Consider the following 12,500-nt stretch of genomic DNA (forward strand, 5'->3'; position numbering starts at 1 on the left):
GGAGGGGGGACTCTTTTGATATTGTTCATGGTTCTGTGAATACTGTTAAGGTCCGGAGATCTCGCCGGGTTTGAAGATCTTAAAGACGCTGCCAGTCCGCGAGGTTTTTTCCCCCCTTGGCCTTATGAGCCAAGGCAAAGCCGCCATTTGGGAGAGGGGGTTTTAACAGGGAGAAGCCTGGCTGAACACGGACCACACATCTTCAATACACTTGTGCCTCAAAATTGACGGAGTTGACTTAAAAAAGATGTGCTGTGCGAGAAATGTGGAGGATATATCGGGCTGGACGTACGAAAGGATCAATTTAACTTTCTTCTTCGGGCAAAGAGCTGAGATATATAGATTTTTAGATGGCTTTAGGTGGCTATAAGATATATATACAAGCTGTTTAAGAGAGATTATGATTTTGAAAATGATACCAATATATATGTCGAATATCAGAATTGGACTGGAAAAAAAAAATCTAATGAATTGTGAGGATTATTGGTGACATATTCATTTCTTTTTTTTTTTTTTCAATAAAGAGAGAAACTTTGACAGTCACTCAGTTATAAAGGGATAATAGGAATTTGGGGAAAATACTGCAGTATTGTTCCTGGAATAATTGGGTTATTGGAAAATATTCGGTTCCGTAGATACAGCGAAAATATCCCACCTGTGATATGCCTTGATTGACTTTATATATATATATATATATATATATATATATATATATATATATATATATATATATATATATATATATATATATATATATATATATATATATATATATATATTGTCCAATCGCATGTTTACCAAATGGCGCCCTAACTTCGTCTCTTCCATGTATATCGACTGACTTTTATTTCTGTCTTGTGTCTCCCCTGATGATGTGATTATGACACGAAAGTGCACTTGGGAACTTTTCGTGTTTCATTTTCCCCGTGGACTCATAGGAATATCTTGATCACGAGCAAAATTGTGATCCTTTCCAATATATATATATATATATATATATATATATATATATATATATATATATATATGGTGGGTTATCACTCGTACGGTAACACACGCAGTTGGTTTCTGTATTCTTTGAAAAAAAAAAATTCTTCCTCGGTTCGAGTCTTATATATCTTATAGGAAAGTATAATAAACTTTGATATTCAAGATTTTTCATAATATACAGAACACAGTGAATAACTCACGACCAACACATTATGCAGACAGGAAGAAAAAAAAGGTAATCTAATACTTCATTGTATTTTATAAAGATTTGCCTTCGCTATACCTCAAAACTACTTCGTTATGTTTTAAGAAAATGTATATCCGAAAGTAAAAAATGTTTGAAAGGATAAGTTCCACATCATGTTCGTTTTCTTTAATGCTAAGTTACGCCCATAATTCTCGCTCATTTCTTTATTTTTTAAGGTCACATTTATCTTCGATATCAAAGGCTGTTCTTAAAAAAAAACCCCTCTCAGAGGGATGTTATTATTATTAAGACTAACGAGGCGGTTATCTCGTTTGGGGGATGCAGTAGTTTCACGCTAACGACCTATAACAACCACCCGTGGCAGTTACTTGATAGACGGAAAACCTCTGGTTTAGTTGTAAGTTAGACTGGTCGACTGGCAAGTTGACTGTAGTGGAGGTGAGGTAAGGGCTGAGTAACTAGGTGAGGGATTTACCTCTGCATAAATTACGGGACATTTTTGTCTTTGGACTCAAGTTGGTGTTGTCCAAAGGTACGAAGGCGAAGAATGGCCCATCCACTCATATAATATTTATATATATACATAAACGCCCACACACGCACATATATATACATATACATATCAACATATACACCTATACATACATATACATGTGCATATCAACATATACACACATACATACATATACATGCACATAAGACATATATACACATGTATATATTCATACTTGCCTGCCACCCATCCATTCCCGTCGCTACAGGAAAACAGCATCGCCATCCCCTGCCCCAGCGAGGTAGCGCCAGGAAAGCAGACAAAAAAGGCCGCATTCGTTCGCACTCAGTATCCAGCTGTCATGTGTAATGCACCGAAATCACAGCTCCCTTTCCACATCCAGGCCCCACAGACCTTTCCATGGTGTACCCCAGACGTTTCACATGCCCTGGTTCAGTCCATTGACAACACGTCGACCCCGGTATACCACATCGTTCCAATTCGCTCCATTCCTTGCACGCCTCTCACCTTCTTGTATGTTCAGGCAACCGATCGCTCAAAATCTTTTTTCGCTCCATCCTTTCATCTCCAATTTGGTCTCCCGCCTCTCTCTGACACATATATCTTCTTTGTCAATCTTTCCTCACTTATTCTCTCCATATGTCCAAACCATTTCAGAGCGTCATGCTTTCTAGATAAGAAACTTAGATAAGTTTGCTTTTTAACTAAAGGGAATATAACAAATAATTTGTGGCAAGTCCTGTATATGTAGCTTTTCTGTATGTAAATGTGTGAAACTTATTTTCTTTTTCAGGCAACTGAAATATGATGAAAACTTATAGTAATTTTTTGTCAAGATAATATTTGAACATACTGAATTCAGGCAAATTAAAAATCTTGACCATCGCGCAGTATAAATGCATCCTCAGCCTATCTACTTTATAACATTAGCATAAACACTTCACGGGACCTCTGTGCTAACCATATGACACAGAAAACGCATTCGCCCACTGTAGAACCCATTGCCACACCATCAATCAGCTCGCTTGCAAAGGTCATCATTAAACCCGAAATACACGTTATCTTTGGCTGTCAATTCTACCAACCTTTGCAAATGTTGTTTACTCAAATTTATATCAAGTAAAAGTTTGAGGTCTTATCAGTAAATAGAACTTTAAATATCATATCAATTATCTCGTCTCGTGGAATATTTACATAGAGGGTTGACACGTCAAAGCTAAACATAGATTCAACTTGAACTCGATGAATTTTGGTGATTTCTTCTACACAGTCCAGTGAAGTATTGATAGTCATTTTTTTTTCCTAGTAAGGTAAGATGAATTGGATATGAGAGAGTCTGTTTTATAAGACCTAAATTCTTCTTCTTCTTCTTCTTCTTCTTCTTCTTCTTCTTCTTCTTCTTCTTCTTCTTCTTCTTCTTCTTCTTCTTCTTCTTCACATTATTATCATTATCATTATCATTATCATTCTTCTTCTTCTTCTTCTTCTTCTTCTTCTTCTTCTTCTTCTTCTTCTTCTTCTTCTTCTTCTTCACATTATTATCATTATCATTATCATTATCATTCTTCTTCTTCTTCTTCTTCTTCTTCTTCTTCTTCTTCTTCTTCTTCTTCTTCTTCTTCTTCTTCTTCTTCTTCTTCTTCTTCTTCACATTATTATCATTATCATTATCATTATCATTCTTCTTCTTCTTCTTCTTCTTCTTCTTATTATTATTATTATTATTATTATTATTATTATTATTATTAGTAGTAGTATTATTATTATTATTATTATTATTATTATTATTATTATTATTATTATCATTATTATTATTATTATTATTATCATTATCATTATCATTATTATTATCATTATTATTATCATTATCATTCTTCTTCTTCTTCTTATTATTATTATTGTTATTATTATCATTATTATTATTATTATCATTATTATTGTTATTATTATTATCATTATTATTATTATTATTATTATTATTATTATTATTATTATTATTATTATTATTATTATTATTATCATTACTATTATCATTATTACTATCATTATTATCACCATAATTATTGTAATTTGATCAATTGTTAAAGATATCTCTATCATTAATATAACTGAAAACTGTGTGGTTTATGAGGGCAGTTTTCTAACCTTTCTACCACCTCCATCTCATTGAAAGGAATGAAAAACATATCCAGAATTAACTTCGAGCCATAATTGGCATATACCGTTCATTATCCTAATTGCTTTCTCTCAGTCAAGAAAATCCTCCTTAAACATTCCTGAAATGTAGATTTTTGAGTCTCCTGAAATCGGGTATGCGATACAACGAGTTCCAAACATGGTGTCTTTTCCAGGACCTATTTAAGTAAGTAAGTAAGTAAGTCTTTATTAGTCAAATTGTAATACAAGATATATTACAAAATGAAATTCTTCTTGGCTTTGAGAACTCCCTAGTGTCTCTACATTTTCTACATTTTCTAGTGTTTCTACAGTACCTCTGCAGTGGTTGTCAATGATATGTGGTTCCTGGTGTCGTGTGAATAGTGACCTTCTCCTCCACTGTGTAAGCATTTACCACTGGTAGGTCCAGGGATATTTGGAAATGCAGATACTAAAAGCCTTTCGGATTGAATTCATTTTCCTTTTTTTCTTTATGAAGTTGCTTCCCCTCCTCTGTTCTACAGAGAACATTTCAACCAGTTCACCCGCGAGGTGTTCAGTAAGTGTTGTCTCAGTGTGGAGCAGGACGTTCTAGTGTTATTCAATGGATAATAGACGATTTTTTTTTCTTTTTAATCCATTTCATGAAGCAGATGTATATATCATCTTGGACGTTAGTCCAACCAAAACTCTGCTTCCACTATGTTTACGTCCTCATTCCACGGGTCTTGAACACCTCATGAAAATCCCATCTGACATCGAGGAGTTCACAGTCATATTTGTGGACCTTCGTGGTGTAGCGGTTAGCGGTCCTGACCGTGACGCATTCACGGGCTGTGCCCAGGGTTCGAGCGTGGCATAGGTTCGATTCCTGGTTGCAGCAGTCGGTCCACAGTCAACCCAGCTGTTCATCCACCCTTAAGGGTTGGTTGATTAAATGGGGACATGGCTCAGGCTTGGATATATATATATATATATATATATATATATATATATATATATATATATATATATATATATATATATGTGTGTGTGTGTGTGTGTGTGTGTGTCTGTGTGTGTGTGTCTGTGTGTGTCTGTGTATCAGAAGTTAATCAAAAATCTAAACATTTTTATTTATTGGAATTAGTTACGGAAATTTTGTTCACATTTTTTTATTCTTATTCTGAGAGCTCAACTTTTTCGATTTTTTTAAACAAATATTTCTATATATAGATTTCCTTTAGCAGCCAAAAAAAAAAAAAGAAAAAATAATATTTAAAATTCAGTCGCATTTTCTCTCAGATTTCAAAGTCTGGAAACCTAAAATATCCTTGTATAAACCTTAAACCTTTAAACCTTATCTTAAACCAGTGGTTTTAAGGCAGGGGATTTTGAATGGACCATGTCCACATCTCTGGGCTTGGTTGGCTATATGCATAGTGCATAACTGGTCTAACTTCTATTTCTTTAAAATTAGCTAAGACGGCACGGGTAGCTGAGGCCCTAATCAAGGCCATCTCATTAACGATATATATATATATATATATATATATATATATATATATATATATATATATATATATATATATATATATATATATATATATATTGGAAAGGATCACAATTTTGCGCGTGATCAAGATATTCCTATAAGTCCACGGCGAAAATGAAACACGATAAATTCCCAGGTGCACTTTCATGTATTAATCACATCATCAGGGGAGACACGAGAGAAATATATCAGTCAGTTGATATACATCGAATAGACGAAGCTAGGACGCCATTTGGTAAACATGTGATTGTCCAGGACAGGACAATGAGCTCGTTGTATGTTTTGGACAATTGCATGTTTACCAAATGGCGTCCTAGCTTCGTCTCTTCGATGTATAACAGCTGACTTATATTTCTCTCTTGTGTCTCCCCTGATGATGTGATTATTACATGAAAGTGTACTTGGGAACTTATCGTGTTTCATTTTCCCCGTGGACCCATAGGAATATATATATATATATATATATATATATATATATATATATATATATATATATATATATATATATATATATATATATATATATATATATATATTCTTTTAAACTATTCGCCATTTCCCACATGAGCGAGTTAGCGTTAAGAACAGAGGACTGGGCCTTTGAGGGAATATCCTCACTTGGCCACCTTCTCTGTTCCTTCTTTTGGAAGATAAAAAAAGAAAAACGAGAGGGGAGGATTTCCAGTCCCCCGCTCCCTCCCCTTTTAGTCGCCTTCCATGACACGCAGGGAATACGTGGCAAGTATTCTTTCTCCCCTATGTATCCCTTATATCCCTGGGGATAGGGGAGAAAGAATATATATATATATATATATATATATATATATATATATATATATATATATATATATATATATATATATATTAGAAGCACTAAAAAAATATTAGAAATAACATCATTGCCAAGTATTTCGGTAACAGGATTTTGTGAAATCAGTAATGTATAGGCTTAAGCTAGGAGTTATAGAGGGTAGGATCCTTTTCTGTAGGCGATGGCGATCCTCTTTTGTCTCACGGTGTCGATGTCACGGGTTACTTCGTCTATGCAGGCCAGTATACGCCTATGAAAAGTGCAGTGAGTGTTTGTCGAACGGCGGTCTGGACGAAGATTAGAAATTAAAGGTAAATTTACTGAGATTTGAGCTGTCACTTAAACTATTTATCATGCAGGTGTTTGTGGATGTATTTGAGTCACTGGATTTATAGAGCGTTACTTGTTTCCTTGGGAAATAAGCCTCGTATGAGCAGATGTGATTCGCCAGCTGAAGATGTTACGACTCGTATTGACTTTATTTACTTTTCACGAAAAGGATTTTGTGTCTTGTTTAATTCTTTTTTTTGGCCAGATTCAAGATAATAGTTGATACTACTTCGTGCACAAACTCACCTAGAATGTAAAATTGAGACAGTTTGTGTATTTGTCATTTATCATTTATTACGAACCAAGATGAGGCAACTAATTATTTATCATTTTCGAACAAAAAATATGGTACCCGTAGGGATGGGATGGCACGAACGGATCAAAAAGCAAATAATCCAGACTCATTTTCTACTAATATCAATACTGTATTTATCATTTTAAGGGATTTTCATTAGCACTACTTGCTTTTGGGTCATCGGAGGCACGACTTCCTTCACGTCTGGTAACAGCTTCACTAGCTGTCTCTCCCAACCCTTTGCTGTTCCTCTAGCTATCTGTTTTCCTCTTTATATTGCCTGTCAGCAGCTTCATCAGCTGTCTATCTGTCTCTTGCATCCGTTTTTGTGGCCGTCACACACACACACACACACACACACACACACACACACCACATCGTGTGGTGAATAGAATAACATTCAGGTAAATTGAGGAAGGCTGTTTGCATGGCTCCTCCTACGTACGAAATCAAGTGAGCGATGTATATATATATATATATATATATATATATATATATATATATATATATATATTATCCCTGGGGATAGGGGAGAAAGAATACTTGCCACGTATTCCCTGCGTGTCGTAGAAGGCGACTAAAAGGGGAGGGAGCGGGGGGCTGGAAATCCTCCCCTCTCCTTTTCTTTTTTTTTTTTTTTAATTTTCCTAAAGAAGGAACAGAGGGGGGGCCAGGTGAGGATATTCCACAAAGGCCCAGTCCTCTGTTCTTAACGCTACCTTGCTAACGCGGGAAATGGCGAATAGTTTGAATATATATATATATATATATATATATATATATATATATATATATATATATATATATATATATATATATAGTGATTACACAGACCAGTAACTAAGGACGTTGTAAGCATTAGGTTGGCAAGTCGTCTCGTAGCTCAAATTAATTTCATATACTTAACTTAGGCCAGTTACCTGGTTCCACCACTAACTCTGACAGAGAACGTTAGATTTTTTTTTTCTTCGTTTTTTCGTCTTGGATCATCTCATGCCTATTTACCATGGACCAACCCACACCGGCAGCTGGTAGTAATTAAAGGACCAATAGACTGCAGGGTTCTGGCCTACGTCTTCGCGGCTCACAGTTGAAATACGATAATGAGGAATATCTTAATAATATAATATGTACCAAAATACTGCTCTATGGTTAGAATATCAACCCATGTTTCGCCCACGTTTTCGTACGTCTTTATGGGCCATGCGTTTGCCCCCTCATTCCTATAAGGGGGTTCTGACCCACCCTCATTAGCCTCATTAACTTGCCTAATGGTCTTAGTATCGTAAGACAAAATTTGGGTCAGGCTGGCCTCCACTTACCCAGTAGTTTGTTAACAGACTGACAATATATACATATATACGATATTATTTATGGCCTCCACTTACCCAGTAGTTTGTTAACAGACTGACAATATATACATATATACGATATTATTTATTATTTATTTTGCTTTGTCGCTGTCTCCCGCGTTAGCGAGGTAGCGCAAGGAAACAGACGACAGAATGGCCTAACCCACCCACATACACATGTATATACATACACGTCCACACACGCAAATAAACATATCTATACATCTCAATGTATACATATGTATACACACACAGACATATACATATATACACATGTACATAATTCATAGTCTGCCTTTATTTATTCCCATCGCCACCTCGCCACACATGAAATAACAACCCCCTCCCCCCTCATGTGTGCGAGGTAGCGCTAGGAAAAGACAACAAAGGCCCCATTCGTTCACACTCAGTCTCTAGCTGTCATGTAATAATGCACCGAAACCACAGCTCCCTTTCCACATCCAGGCCCCACATAACTTTCCATGGTTTACCCCAGACGCTTCACATTCATATTCGCCATTTCCCGCATTAGCGAGGTTGCGTTAGGAACAGAGGACTGAACCATAGAGAGAAAATCCTCACTTGGCGTGTCGTAGAAGGCGACTAAAAGGGGAGGGAGCGGGGGGCTGGAAATCCTCCCCTCTCGTTTTTAATTTTCCAAAAGAAGGAACAGAGAAGGGGGCCAAGTGAGGATTTCCCTCAAAGGCTCAGTCCTCTGTTCTTAACGCTACCTCGCTAACGCGGGAAATGGCGATTAGTATGAATATATATATATATATATATATATATATATATATATATATATATATATATATATATATATATATATATATACATATATATATATACACCCACACACACACATATATATATATATATATATATATATATATATATATATATATATATATATATATACCTTAGCCTGAGGCAGGTGCCCATCTTATCGACCCATCCCCAAGGGGTGGATGAACAGCTGGGTTGACTGTGGACCGACAGTCGCAACCAGGATTCGAACCTATGCCACGCTCGACCCTGGGCTGGAGCCCGTGAATGCGCCATGGTCAGGAACGCTAACCGTTACACCACGGAGGCCCATAATGATAATGATAGTAGTAATAATAATGATAATGATAATGATTATAATTTATAGAGTTGGACTATAGCCAATTACCGTCATACCCCTTATCAGAATTAGTCAAAAGACAAGCCAATCGCATCACCAAAGTCCTGTTTTACACACTTTCGCTCTCGGGAATTTAAGAATATTTCTTTTCCATGAACTGGAAATCAAAAGAAAACAAGAAAAAGAAAAAATGGAATAGAATATCCGTTCTGATCTATGCCATAAATTTTTTTCTTTTTTTGAAACATGAGCTTTGAAATATATTAAGACACTCATTATGTATTAGTTTACATTAAGCGAGTTTTTAATGATTATATTGCCTTTGAGGCAGTTGGCGCGCTAATGCCGGGCCTAATTAAAACTGCATTTCCCAATATTTGAGCTGCAAAATTGAACTATTATCTTAAAACAAAAGGTATATTGAAATTTGTCCCTGGCTCTCTGGCTCGTGTTACCAACCCCCTGTTACCGTAGATTTTATTACTATTTGCCCCTGACTCTCTGGCTCCTGTTACCCCCCCTCCGTTACCGTTGCCACCCGTTACTGTAGATTTTATTACTATTTGCCCCTGGCTCTCTGGCTCCTGTTACCACACCTGTTACCGTAGATTTTATTACTGTTTACCCCTGGCTCTCTGGCTCGTGTTACCCCCCCCTCCGTTACCGTTGCCGCCCGTTACTGTAGATTTTATTACTGTTTGCCCCTGTCTCTCTGGCTCCTGTTACCACACCCCTGTTACCGTAGATTTTATTACTGTTTACCCCTGGCTCTCTGGCTCGTGTTACCCCCCCCTCCGTTACCGTTGCCACCCGTTACTGTAGATTTTATTACTGTTTGCCCCTGTCTCTCTGGCTCCTGTTACCACACCCCTGTTACCGTAGATTTTATTACCGTTTGCCCCTGACTCTCTGGCTCGTGTTACCACACCCCTGTTACCGTAGATTTTATTACTGTTTGCCCCTGGCTCTCTGGCTCGTGTTACCCCCCCCCCCCTGTTACCGTTGCCACCCGTTACCGTTGATTTTATCAGTGTTTGCCCCGACTCTCTGGCTACTGTTACCACCCCTGTTACCGTAGATTTTATTACTATTTGCCCCTGTCTCTGGCTCGTGTTACCACCCCTGTTACCGTAGATTTTATTACTGTTTACCCCTGTCTCTGGCTCGTGTTACCTCCCCTGTTACCGTAGATTTTATTACCGTTCCTCTGTTGTTCCTGTTGTTGGCGCAACTGCCAGTGTTGCTTGCTGCAGCTTACTGTCCCCTGTTGGTTCTACTGTTGCGTTACTGTTCTTCTGTTGTTGCTGCTGCTGCCCCTGTTGTTTCTGCTGTTGCGTTACTGTTCCCCTGTTGTTTTTCCTGTTGATGCTCAATACTGCTTCTGTTTTTTCAACGTTGCTGCTGTTTGCTGCCCCCTGTCGTTGCTACTGTTTCTCTGTTGTTGCCGTTGTTGGCACTACTGCTACTGTTGCTGCTGCCTCTGTTGTTTCTACTGTTGTTGCTGCTGCCTCCGTTGTTTCTACTGTTGTTGCTGCTGCCTCTGTTGTTGCTACTGTTGTTGCTGCTGCGTCTGTTGCTTCTACTGTTGTTGCTGCTGCCTCTGTTGCTTCTACTGTTGTTGCTGCTGCCTCTGTTGTTGCTACTGTTGTTGCTGCTGCGTCTGTTGCTTCTACTGTTGTTGCTGCTGCCTCTGTTGTTTCTACTGTTGCTGCTGTTATTGTTCCTCTGTTGTTAGACCTGCAGAAACAGCACCATACACTAGGCCGTCTTTCGCTGAAGCTTTACTGTTTATTACGAACCCTTCATTCGAAGCTGGTTCGTTCAGCACAGTCACTCACACCCCTCATTCGAAGCTGGTTCATTCCGCGCAGTCACTCAAACCATTCATTCGAAGCTGGTTCATTCAATACGCTCACACCCTTCATTCGAAGCTGGTTCATTCAACACACTCACACCTATCCTTCGAAGCTGGTTCGTTGAACACACACCCTTCATTCGAAGCTGGTTCGTTTAACACAAACACTCACACCCTTCATTCCAAGCTGGTTCGTTCAACACACACACACCCTTCATTCGAAGCTGGTTCGTTCAACACACACACACACACACACACACACACACACACACACACACCCTTCATTCGAAGCTGGTTCGTTCAACACACACACACTTCATTCGAAACTGGTTCGTTCAACACACTCACACCCTTCATTCGAAGCTGGTTCATTCAACACACTCAAACCCTTCATTCGAAGCTGGTTCGTTCAACACACTCACACCCTTCATTCGAAGCTGGTTCGTTCAACACACTCTCACCCTTCATTCGAAGCTGGTTCGTTCCGCCCAGCCCTCCACCAACACCCGACATTAAATCATTCTTAACATTGATCTACTCTCCACTGAAGCTCTAACACCTATCTGTAATGCTCCGACCTGAACTTGAGAATATCAAAGACCTTGATAAAATGTTTCGCTACTTATAATATGTTCTCGTGAGCAATTCTATTGTTCGTTCGGGCACTCGTCACCATATATCATGTATGATCCCTTTTCATTTCCCCTTTGAAACGAGAAACAAGCAAAGGCCACTACCAATTACTTTAAGATTAAGATATCCACTTGAAAAAAAAAGAGAGAGAATTGGTTTAAAGGTCCATTTACTTTAGAAATAAGATAGCCACCTTAAAAAAAGAGAGAGAGAGAGAATTGGTTTAGAGGTAATCGGGTGGCCTAAATCAATAGGGAAAATCTACATTTTCTGAGGATTAAGGACAGACTGCTGAAAATTCCGCGTAGCTCAGTCAGCACCGAAGGTTAGCTATGTCACTTCGAGATTCACATCGACGTCCACGGCGCCGTTAGAACACACACACACACACACGGTCCTTGAGATTGTGATAGAAATGCCTGATGAACGAGAAGACATAAGCCCCTCCCTCCCTCACGAATCACATCTGAATATCAGGGGAAAAAGCTGAACGAATCATTTAAAAAAAAAAGTGAGAATGTAGCTTTCATGTGGAACGAAAGAGAATATCAATTCGTTTTCTTTTTTTTTTTTTTTTAGGCCCTCTGCGGAAAATGAGCTTGTGTAGCGAGTAATGAAGAAAGAGAAAGCGGAATTTGAAAATTGATTCGAGGGGGGAAACTTCTATAAAAGAAAAAATGTTCTCTCATAAAAAG

At 37.9% G+C, this 12,500-nt stretch overlaps 1 long non-coding RNA gene across 1 annotated transcript in view; it reads left to right on the top strand.

Annotated features, from left to right (window-relative positions):
* The first annotated feature begins 6,468 nt into the window (after positions 1–6,468).
* LOC139757476 (uncharacterized) overlaps positions 6,469–12,500 on the top strand; it is a 487,251-nt gene continuing 481,219 nt past the window's right edge. The window contains exon 1 of the long non-coding RNA XR_011714639.1: positions 6,469–6,525. This is a non-coding gene — a long non-coding RNA (uncharacterized lncRNA). The remainder of the gene's footprint in view (positions 6,526–12,500) is intronic.

This window comes from Panulirus ornatus, chromosome 27 (genome assembly GCF_036320965.1).
Source record: "Panulirus ornatus isolate Po-2019 chromosome 27, ASM3632096v1, whole genome shotgun sequence".
NCBI lineage: Eukaryota > Metazoa > Arthropoda > Malacostraca > Decapoda > Palinuridae > Panulirus > Panulirus ornatus.